Source organism: Apteryx rowi, unplaced genomic scaffold (genome assembly GCF_003343035.1).
Source record: "Apteryx rowi isolate R43461 unplaced genomic scaffold, aptRow1 scaffold_42, whole genome shotgun sequence".
Taxonomy (NCBI): domain Eukaryota; kingdom Metazoa; phylum Chordata; class Aves; order Apterygiformes; family Apterygidae; genus Apteryx; species Apteryx rowi.
The window spans coordinates 1,731,486-1,743,988 of record NW_020450665.1 but is presented as its reverse complement, the minus strand read 5'-3'; the positions used below and the strand labels follow the sequence as shown (position 1 = coordinate 1,743,988).

Here is a 12,503-nt window from a genome sequence, read left to right as displayed (position 1 = left end):
TGGTTATCTAGTATGGTCCAGTATCTACGCTGCAAAAGCAAATATCTCTGATAATAAATGTGTCATTTATATAACTATAAACATCAGCAGAATCATCATCACCAAAGAGTGGAAGTTTCCAAACTGTGCCATGTGATATTTAATCAAGAAAGCTAAATTGGGATATCTGGAAGGAAAGCTATTGTTTTTTTCTGGATTTTTTTTAATGTAGACAAAGAAATTTGCCAAGCTGTAGTCTGCATGAATGGATAAGAAAGTGATAATGTAACAGTCTTATAAACTGAGAAGATAAGTTTTTCCTCCTCTATGACATGGGAGATTTTTTTCTTTCTTTTTCTTTTTAAATGGAAACTAGCTTTCATCTTCTGAACTTGTGTATTTTAAGCATTTTAACATCTACAGTCAAGAGTGACTCTTTCCACATAAATAAGTTCTTCTTCTGAGCAGATCTGCACAGCTATTTGTCTTACAGCTTTCAGTGTCAAGTTCCTGTTTCCACAGCTAATGACCATTCTTTTCACATCTGTCTATTTTTGATTTTTCAATAATTTCCTTTTGTCTTCATCCCTCAATTACTACAGGATTATAGTAGATATTTGTTACAACAATTATTGCCGATCTATTAATTCAGACCATTACAGTTTTAATTATAAAGGTCCCTGGTGGACTGTGTGCATCTCAAGCTGCAACTGGATTGAATGAAAAGAAAAAGCAACTTCTAAAGAGATTAGAATATTTGAAAATACTACTATTTAAAAATCACAATTCAGGGATTTTATTGAATTGTCTATGTAATTACTGAGAAATTTTTGAACAACCATGCTTTAAAACTGAAAATAGGTGGACATAAGATTGGTCTGAGGGTGCAAAGCTTCATTCCAAATTTCAGCTATTTTTGAATCGATGATCTAAGGCAACTGGGATAGTTTGTATTTTCATAATTAAAATCCTAAAGTGGTTCCTATTGTTCCTATAGAACTTTTCAAATTGGCTGTGGAAAATAAATCTCAGTAACAGTCAAAGGAAGTTACTTTTCCAAAATCTGATAGCCCTGACCTGAAATTCGAAGACCTTGGTACACATCATGGAGCTTTTCTATGTATCTGTGGGTAAGAATTAAGGTGTTAAGAAGGGCCAAGTGGAAATGGAAACAGTGGCAATATGCTGTGCATGCTAACCATTTTCATAATTCTTTTATGATAATAAATCAAATTAAATCTTCAGATTTGAAAATTCTTTTTAGACCCTAAAGCAGTCCCAGGAAATTAATAGTTTGCTGTTAAAAATATTGATATTGCACCAACAGGGAGACTAAAAGTACAATGCAAGTCTGGGGGGTGTAAAGCTTTGTTCCCGAAGCTGTCCATTTTGAACCAATGACACAAGACTGAAATGTGTTGTGAATCAAGCATAGAGGCACAGGGTGTATATTTTATTTTAATTGCTCTAAAAATTCAACATCAAACCATAGCTTCCACAGTACACAAAGGCTAGGGGAATAGTTAATCAAGTGTGACTCATGTCAAACTACTGAAGGTGAACAGGATATTGTGGGGTCACTAGTCTTACGCCTTTGGCTGCAGTATTAGGTTCACTATTTCATGAATAGAGTTTCTTTCATTATAAATGACACAGTAAACAGCACAAAAATCGCACTAAAGCAACTGAGGCAAAGGTGGCTATGCAGAATGACCAGGATCTCTTGAAAATTAAATAAAAATCATCTTTATACGTTGAACTCTTTCCAGTCACACAGTCAGGTAGCTAGCTTTCCCTTTGATGTCTCCTTGGCAGAAATGGAGATTATACTCTGCTGCTAAGGGGCTGATGGTGTCCTAAAAGGCAAGAAACTGCAGTACTGTCTTTTAACTCAATATGGCCTGGATCAACTTTTGATTCATCTGCTTTTAAGTCCTGAGAACAGGAAGAAGGTGATATTATTTGTGAGCCTCCAGTATGAGAGTGACATATCTTTGACTAGCAGCTTAATAAAATTTGAATAAGGTTTGTGCAATGTTTCATGTCTTCAAATTTCCTAGCAAAGCCAAAGAGAGCAGCTGCGTAGCCTGTAATTACATAGCAAGTAATACCTTTTTTTTTTTCTTGAGGAAGTGAAGAGCTTTTCAATTACAAGTTAAAATTTATGACACACTGTAATAACTGTTTAAACCTTTTACACAGAAAAAGCTAGCAGTACCAGCTCTTTGGGAGAGTGAGGTTAGCTCAGCAAATGTATTTTTCAGTTGCCTTAAAAATGACTGAGTAGCAATCACACGGGTCTTTTTTTTGCATTCCAGCCCAGAACAGCTGGTTTAGCTCAATACCTCTTTAATGAAATTACAACCTGCTCTTGTAAGTTGCATTTACAGGCACTGTCTGATTAGATGAATATTATACTAGAGATGAAAAGTGGCAACTGCACCAGCAGGAAGAGGTATTTGCTTTACGTGCCGCCCACGCAATGGGAGATTGCAGGCAGAAAAACCTTGCGTGATACTTCAGAATGGGAATGGTRTGTAGCTTACACAAAGTATGTTGCTAAGGGTTAAGAGATTGTAGGTTATTAAACGAACCCCAGCAGTGAAAATTCTATACAACACAGGAGGCTTTCTTATTTACTAAAAATTAAGAATATTCCTTAAAAATTATTTGAGAAAATACATTCTTTCCTGTTGTTGAAAATCACACGTATATTTCAACATATAAAAAGATTGTCATTATTTGCTGAGAACCCCAGATTTTATGTTTATTTTGATTAATTGCTGTAAGTGACAGCACTGTGTGCTGTACCTTAACTACAGTTAAGAGTTTAGACTTAACTTATTCTAAGATGCGTGCCAGCTCCAACAACAGAAGCCTTTGTAGCTAACTTATTCTTGCTACATTTTTAAAACTGGCTTCTTTGTGCCTGAAGATAATTGCATACACATGCTCTGGGCAGAAATTCTGTCTGTCACACTTCTGATACGCGTGAATTTTCAGTAAGTACTCTAATTTCCGTGCTTTCCTTCACGGTTTCTTGTGGGCTCAAAACTAAGGGTAAATGGCGAGGTTTTAAAAATCTCTTACTGTCTACTAGATAGACATCTTTGAGAAGGATTTAAATACAACTTACCCCAATTTTGCCCTGCTAAATTCAGAAAGGTTAGATTTTTAAAAGGGGATCCAGAAAAGACGTGATAGCCAGAGATGTTTTGCATTTACACTTTGCCATGATCTCAGAATCAGGCCCTGTAAGCCAGAGAGACAGTACTATTTAAGAAACAGTGTAACTGTGAATTCTGTGAATAAGAGCAATGCTACGTAATTCCATTTATATTCTGTGGATGGGATAGTGAGGTATTTAAGTACAGCTTCCTCTGGATACAACCAAAGGGAGAATGACCTTTCAATGAAATATGAGTTAATAACACTGCAGTGCTGTGTGCTGTGGTCGAGTTAATCTCTGTGCAGCTTGTAACAAAATGCAGTCTAATGTGTATTGAAAATTAATTAGAGTAAAGAGTGTGTTTTAGTAGTGTAATGGCTATAATCTTTGGTTACATCAGCAAATTTCTGTTGCAGTTAATACCAATTAACAGTTTTAAATAAAAGGGATCAGGGAAAAAGGATGTTTTTCGTATTAGCTGTATCACGTGTACTATTCATCACCTCTGGTTAGATCCAGTGTGATTTGCATGCCCATCTTTTGTTTCTGAAGCTAACCATCAAGGAGAGATTAACTCCCTTTATGAGGAGCATAGGGGAGAAGACTGGATGTTCTTAATAGCTTGCCAAAAGGAGACAGTGAAAGAAAGAGGTTTAATATGCTATTTGTATTCTTTATGTACATCTGGAGGGAGTAGAGGCGTTTTCCAGAGGATGTTGTTATCTAGGGTTTAATACAGCACATGGTTGGCACTGGCAGGCTATAATGCAACATACAAAGAGTCCATATAGCCCAACAGAGCACAAGCAGCTTTCAACAGAATGCAAAGTCAGCATGTTTATTAGCTGCTATGTTGACTCGGTTGAGGAAACTTCTCCTGTCAAGCCAGAGATGTCATTCAGAGATGGGGGGGTGAGGCAGGAGGAGGACAGGGGCTGGTTTGTTTTTATGCATAGAGCATCAAAATGATGTACCCCCACTGTGAAACTTTCTCCTGTTGGCTCTCTTGAGTTAGAATCCCTCTTGTCTGATAGATATTTTACCTGGCAGCAGTCCCTTGCTGTTCTGTAAGTGGAAGAATGGTCCTTGCAGTAAGCATTTTCTGAGGGAATACATGGCCAAGTGAAAGTGTAAAATATTTGACGACTAAAATTCCTCAGAGTGTGGCATTGAACAATATCCTGTAAATGTATGATCCCATGGTTGTCCCAAAGGTCTAAAGTCTAACCCAGTAGTTATTTCCCGTCCAATTTGTATGAAATAGCGAATGCTTTGAACTGAAGTGTTAGATGCACGTCTCTGCTAGACTGATCAGCAGAGAAACGGTTAATAACACTGATTTAAATTGGCTTCTTGTTAAGTGTCAGTTCTCCCCACAGAGCTGAAGAAGAGCTATTGTTTCAGGCAGTCTGTTTGTGGATTCATGAAAACAGTCTCCAGTTGCTTACATAAGGGTCAAGGTTGAGAAAATAGCTTTACAACTCCATGGACAACCATAAAGGAACTGTGTCAACTAGCGGTCCTGCCTCGATGTTTTCTCTTCATGCTATGTAAACCATTGGTGATCTGTGGAGCAATCACTGGCAGTGCACTTGTGATAGGCTTGCCACAAGAAAGTAGTTTATTTCTTTATTCTCCCTCATTAAACACACTAGAATTGTTAAATTTCAGAGAACTAATGAAGTCACTAGCAGAATTCTGAAACAAAATTTAATACTATTAGTAGTAGCCTCAAATATGGATTTCTCTGAATTTTTTGGTCAATGAAGACTGCAGTAAATAAATGGTCTTGCAGCAAAGAGACCCAAGAAAACTTGATGTAGAATTTCACTCAAATGACAATTACTCCTTCTAGCATCTGAATCTTTCTTTAATAATGGAAAAGCTGAGTATATTGAGTAAAAGTTTAGTAATCATATTGTTTATACATTGTATTTATGCATTGCAAATTATTGAGGTACCCTGCTTTCTTGGTAAGTGGTAAAGATATCAAGCAATTAGGCTCACTATTATCAGTTTATTGACTATTAAAACTGGAGAATGAAAAATTAAAGATGGTTCTGCATGCCTGTTTTTCTGTAAAACTTCAGGGAGAGGAGGGAAAGGGACACTAGCAGTTATGCTCAGGTAGGAATAAGATTCAAGAGCTCTAATCACAGCACTGTTGATGCTGCTGGAATCGCAGGTCTTGAGAGATTTCTTATGTTTCATTTTGAGTACATTCCATCCCTGTATGGTATACAAAAGTTAAGTCATCTCAGTTTAAAACAAAACAAAAAAAAATCAATGAAAGCACTAAAAGGTTGAAGTTTAAGAACTATTTTCCAGTTTCTATTGGTAAGTCTTATGTTGAGAATTACTAAACATTAGCAAAACATACTTTTTAATGATATGACTTCTGTCTCAACTGTAAATTGAAGGCACTTTCATTAAAACATTACCATGACTTCATCTTTAATTACCACTTCATGGTTGGTTACTGATTTGAAATACAGATTAGAAAATATTTCAGTTAGTTTCTCTGACAAGTTTATCTTAATCATTCATCGTGCTTAAGGCAAAGAATAATAGACAGGCCAGCACAAATTCTGTTTGTTTCAAACTACTAGTAATCTGTGTGTTTATGTCAAAAATTAAAAGAATACTCTAACTACATAAAACTATGTTTAGTGAGTGCAAGATGCCAGTCTTGGCTCAGATGATCTTACTGTGTTCCAGTCCTTGCAGTAGCCTTTCAATTTTTTTTTTTTTTAGCAGAAATGGACAAAAACAGTATTCCCTTTTTTCCTTAAAATTAGTTTCAGTGACATGTGCTGAGCAGATAACCCTGAGAATCAAGGACCTTTTTCTGATAGATGAATTATGACATAGGCGGTAATAATACAAATCTCCCCAAGTGCCTGACAAATGTGCCTCATCTGTGAAGTAAAGGACTACTTCTGGTGACAGGAGGCTAGGTCTCCATGCCAAATCATTACATGCTCTCTTAGGTCATACTTCCACCAAGGTTCCAGTTTTTGAAATGTGGAGATCTGTCTGGAACTCAAATCAAATCAGAAGCCCATTTTGGATAATTATCATGTGGTAATTCCCTATGAGTACTTCTCTGTGCAAACAGAAATGTAGAAGCGAAAGATGAGGCTTCTGTCTAAACTCCTAGCCACTGCTTCCCAAACACAAGTTTTGTTCTTAACTTCTATGTGTTTCCAAATTATTCAATGGGAATAAAATGGCGTTTTACCTCATTTTTCTGTCTTGGTTCTCTTCTGAGCACATGGCTACTGCTTTTTGCGAAGCACTGGTCATGTGCATTCGCATATGTTTGTTCATACACAAGAGTAGTATTACATAGAATATTGCTTCCAGAGAAGTTAGAAAATATGATTTTCTTGGACATAAGTATGGTTTCACAATGTTGGCACAATGATTGTAATTGTTAGGTACATTTTTAATGTGATTTAGGCCATTTTATTGAATGCCTTTGTTTAAAGCATAGTACAGCATGATTTTGTGTTTTATATTATTGCAATTGAAAGTGTCAACCATTTCAATTATAAAGAATGTGTTGATAACAAACCATGAACGATCTTGGACTAAACCAGCATTTGCTGTTAGTGTATTTTAATAAAATCAAAATAGTGAACAGTAACCAGTATAACTCAGCTCTTTTCTTGCTTTGTTGGTGTGAAGCCAGTAAACCATTTTATATGACTGCTTGCATATATGCCTCACACTAAGAAATTTGAGGCAATGTCACATTGCATTATACCTTTCTATGGTATAAAAGGCTTGGCCAATGAATAATGGGAGTCTGGACATGTATATTTGAGTGGCAGCTGTCCTATCACAACCTTAGGGATAGTTACCTGCTAGCTCAATTTGTCATAGCCTTAAGCTGCATCTTAGAGCCACCCAGCAACTGGCAGCTTTGAGTTCAGGGGTACAACAGAGTAAATTAAAGCTGGTACACCCAAATATATCCATTCTTGCTCTGTCACTGATTCAGGTTCTGATAGGGAAAGAAAGCTCCCTTATCTTTCCTTCAGAAAGCTCTATAACTCATATATGTTTGTGCTTCTTTCTTCGTCCACTTGTCAATGCATGGAATGTAAGTGAAAAAAAAAAAATTAATGTTTCTTGTAAGTGAGCTGGCAGTAGGGGTGGATGTGCTGCAGGTGGAAACGGAGGCTCTCCATTCTGCTTCTGGATCACACGACAAGGCTGAAGCAGGTAACAGGCCCATGCTTCCTATCGTCACTGCAGTTTTTCTCTGGCTCCCTCCATCTGGCACACATAGTCTAGGAGCCAGCGAATAGCTGTGGCACTATGCTGGGGACTGAAGCACCAGAACCACAAAAGAGTAGTGGAGACAGAAGCTTAAGCCTCCTTAACTACCTCCTGTTTACTCTGTTTTTGGCTGGTAGCATCTTTCTATTTGGGCTCCCTGATTATGTTGTGAACAATCTTGAAGCCTTGTGTGTGCTTTGCAAAATAGCCTGGAAAACAGAGCAAAATAATTTTTATACTATCTTTAAAAAATAGAAAGCTTACAAAACCTACATATAATTTTTTTTTTTTAATTTAGTTATATTTTAGGAGGACATAGTCACCTGGTATAAACTGATGCAAGTCTTTTGAGGCCAATGGCATCAGTTCACACCAGCTAAGAGGTCTGGCTTTTTCTCTTGCAGACTCCCTTTAAGAAGAAATATGTCTTTTTGATTTGGATTTGTTGAATTCTATGAGCATAATAATGCATTCGCACAACTTTAAAATACACAGCTGAAGTAAGTGCATTCTTGTATTACCAGTTAGACCTATTTGGATATCTAGGAATGTAATGACTCCAGCTGCCAACACAGTTGTTCTAACTGTGCATGCAAAAGAGAAAGAAATACATATATTTTTATGCATAACTGCATGCATATTTTTGAAAAAGGTGGAAATCTAGTTCTGTGAAGCACTCAATATATATCAAATGCAAACAACATGCTGCAAAAACTTCTCTCTAACAGCATATTTTCTCTCTCTCTCTCTCTTTTTATTTGATAACTGTGGAAGACTGGAGGCTGAACAAGGACAGATACAGTTTTGAATGTGGGGAAAAAAACAGTAACTGTGACAAAAACAGTGTAATTCAAGATTATACTTAGATCTTTAACCCAATGCATGAATCCAACCTCAGTACATGAATTTGCAATACTTAAAAACAGTTAATGTGTTTTGTTTTATTTGTTATTTGGTTGAGCAGATGGTAATGGTTTTGACACAATTCAGTTTTTTATTTTTCTTCTTTTCTTTTCTCGAAAAAGACAAAGCTCTTTTTCCCACTTTGTCACAGCTGGTTACCAATCAATCTCAATTCACGGTACAGTGATGATAGCACATGTTGTTTAGGGGCCAAATCTGATTGGGTTGCATTTTCAGCAGTGTTTCATATCAAAAAAAAAAAAAGTGTCTGTATGGCAGTGACTGTCAGCACACTATTGTACAACTGTCATTAATCAAAACTAGCAACAATGAATGCATTCATATGTGCCAGAGACTGCCAGATTTCGCTCAAAATCACCCAATTTCTATTAGAGTTTCCTCACCAGCACTGTTTTCTCATCTGCTTGTTGTTTCTGTTTCTTTCTTCCTTTCCAGTTCCTTTCCCCTATTCCTTCTCAGTTAATTAAAAGCAGACATACTCTAACTATTACTTGTAGAACAGAAGTTATGTAATACGATGCCTAAAAGTGACTGGTTTATATTTACGCACAGGCTGACTAGCTGTTTAAAAGACATCTCCCAGCTCAGTATGATGGCTGAAGTCTAAGCTGAAATGAAAGGTTAAGAGCCTCCAAATGTTTAACAAAAAGAAGCATTTAAAATCAATTAGTTGACTATAAACATATGAAACTGATGTCTGACACACTCTATTTTGTGCTGAATTTTGGTGTTATTTGGCTAGGGGTCAGCAATATTTGGGTAATATGTTGGAAGGTGTTTCTTGACACTGCACATATTTTGAAGGCAAYGCTTTCTTTGTACGCTGACAAATTTAAGAATCAACTTAACCAGTACACTTTTTGGTGTTTTTTCACCACTCCATCAGCAATCCAGGAGTCTTGAAACCTCTGTCTGTGATTGGTATTAAGGTAGTCAGAGAGACTCTGAGCCTGATTCCCAAGTGTCGGTGACAGTAATCCGGATGCGAGTTAACTTCTCCATAAACTCAGTTGGAAACACCTTGTGGTGGGAATATGAGGCTCCGGGACCGGGAGAAGGCAAGATTCCCTATTCAAGACTGTACAGGTGGATGTCTGAAAAACAGAAAGGATGCAAAAATATTAAGGCTTCACACCTTATTACTTCACGGTTCCTTTCTCGTACAAGCTCCTAGTGCTGCAGTGGATCAGGCTAAAAGCCAGTTTTCTTCCTTTCTCCTTGCTGCCTGCTTCATCTGTCAAAGCGCATCACTGAACCGTGGTGACTTCTGTGGACAATGTGGGTGGAACAGATGACTGAGGGGCAGCGTATCAATACTTCAGGACAGCAGATGGTTTTGATGTCCCATGAGTCCATCTGTGTATGAATCTAATTGCTAGATAGCATGTCCTAGCCGGGTGGTCCAAAAACTCAGTATGGCCTCGTTAGACAGGCAGACTGGGAGAGCTGGACCGCTCCTTGAAGTAATTGATAAGTGGGCCCTCATCATGACATGTTTGCTCCGTCCTCCTTTCATGGCCCAAGTGGGAGATGTGGGTTATGCTCTAGCTCTGCATCCTGGCATGCCATGCAGCTGGCTTTTTCACAATGTGCGTGATTGACAGGTGCAAGCATAAAGACTGCCGAAGCCTCTGAGGCAGCTGGCTGGCATGCCAGCACCAGCACAGCGGCAAGATGAAGACGAGCGAGTCAGCTGCAGCCCACAGCAGATTGCAGGGCCCTGTCCCAGGCTGCCTGCACCCGAGTTCAGACAGCCAGGCAGTCGCGTACAGTCCTGCTGCCTGTCTGGTTTCATCTCAGCAGTGGCAAGTGAACCACAGGGATGGTATTGGTCCCTCTCAAAAATAAAAAATGGAAAGTATAATAATAATAATAATAAAGTCAATATAACAAAATAAATAGCTAATTGTTGCCCGGCTTCATAAATGTGATTCCTGTTTGCAACTCATATTTATGCTACTGCTGGTCCTAGTTTTGCCATCTTACAGGAGCTGAATGCAGCCTTACATTTTCAGTCCCCTAGGGCTGGCCTTGTGTCAAGAAAATAAGTGTTTTCTCTTGTCTGCAGCTCTGTGGTCGCCAGAGACAATAACTGCTCCATCATTGCGGGATACTGTTGTCGTATTCTTGAGATTTTTAGGGGAGTCAAATTGCATTTTATCTCATACGAAAACCATGTTTTCTGTTTACCATTAATTAGTGCAGCACAGCATGCAAAATTGCATAATTTAAGGAGGAGTCCAGAAAAAATGTGCCTCAACTGCATACGGCTTTTGAATGTGCAGTTGCAATAGTTCTGTACTGCTCCAGAAACTGAATATTAAGTTCTCTATTGACATTTGCTCCTTAATAGAACTACACTAGCAAAATAATGGTGCTAAAAGTTTCCTATGTATGCCATGGCATCCTCTTGTTCTTCCCCTTGGCATATCCCTTATTCATTAGTTAAGCCTTAGATACTGTGTATACATACAACTAAGTGTAACGCCTAAAGAAAGAGATAGCTATGTTTATGTGCCTGTCCTGCACATTTCTGATAGAATGGTTAGCCTTAATTTGGTCTTCTTTTTTAATTTATTTTTGTTAATGCATAAAATGGATTTACAGAATACAGAATGGAGTTGTACTGTATTGTGATGAATGTGAGAAGATGTCTTGAATACTGTTTCTTCTTGGAACTATTAATAATGCTCCAACTGATGTTCTGAGCTTTACGTGGACAAAACAGAACTTTGAACATTTCAACAAATAGGATCCTTTGGGTTAAAATGCTTTTAAGTCTGTTAGCACACTGTGCACTCTCTACAAATCTAAAAAGAGCTGATAGCAATGTATAATAATTATGTACACAGAAATTAACATTTGAAGTTCCCAAAGTGTTTTAAAAATAGTCACAGATTCAGCCTCACAATGTTCCTGTAACTATTGCATTATATTCTTACATACCTACATGTAAGCATGCCTTACCTATCATTGCAATACGTTTGCTCAACAAGCCTACAAGGTCTTTACTGTGCAATAGAGAAAAGGTAAATTAGTTGTTTGAAGTTACGTGGTGAGGGTTTATACAGTTAGAAAGAGTGTTGAGGTCTCCTGAGGTTTAGATCTTACTTTAGTCTTGTGCACCACTTCCGCTATTTGGTGCATGAGAATCTGAAGCTAAATGTAAATTCGTGATGAATTAATTCAGGTGTCATATGCTTTTTATGTCTACAAGAAATGTTGAAAATAATTTTGCAAGAGAGTGTTTCAAGAGTAAAATGTCATTGCTGAAAACTGGTCTTTTCTGATTTGGGAGCTAAAGAATTTCCTAAAAGATAAAATCTCCTGTTGACTTTAATAAGCTTTGGATCAGAGCGTAAAATATTTTGATAAGCATAACTTTTGCAGGAGGATAGCAGTTTAACTGAGAATGTTTTTCTGGATTTAAGCACTCTAAATGCCTTGTGAATGAATGTTCACTTCATACTGAAGTACTTTGCATTATTTTGAATTTTACACATCCTCATAGTTTTAGAGTTATCACAACAGTAGAAACAAAGAAACGGACAAACCATGATTGAATTGTTTCCAGTTTCTTTTAACAAAAAGAACATGTTATTATGCACTCTAATGAATCACTGTGTAGTATTTATGTGAAATTGATAAATCCCCCTTTAATGTGCTTCTTCAATAAATGTCATCTTCCAGAGCTTAAATATTTTCTTTATTGTTTGTAATAGAGTAGTATCCAATCCTACCAACATGCTCACGGTTTTCCTAAGGGGTTGCAGCTATAGCAAAAATTATTTTTAAAGAAAAATTTCCAAATCAGCTAAAGGTAAAGTACATAGCTCACATAGTTAAAGGTATGATAAACCTGAGCTGTCATGTTTTGCTAACTGACATCTGATAGCTTAATTTTATCATATTGCTCTAGATCAAGGGCAAAGAGAGTGATATTATTAATAAAGCCCTAATACTGAGTGAGCATAGCAATACTAATTTTGTGTAAAGTTTCTAACTAATGTAGAGTGCAATAAAAATGTCATGAAGATTAATGCTTGGTGGAATTATCTAAGGCTAGATAATAACTTATCTTTCAGAGTTGGATCCAAGATAGGTTCAGATTGGTATATGCCAGGTGACAGTTTTTGTTCATTTC

At 37.2% G+C, this 12,503-nt stretch overlaps 1 protein-coding gene across 1 annotated transcript in view; it reads left to right on the top strand.

The window, feature by feature from the left end:
• ROBO2 (roundabout guidance receptor 2) overlaps window positions 1-12,503 on the top strand; it is a 427,700-nt gene that overhangs the window by 288,254 nt on the left and 126,943 nt on the right. The window lies entirely within an intron of this gene.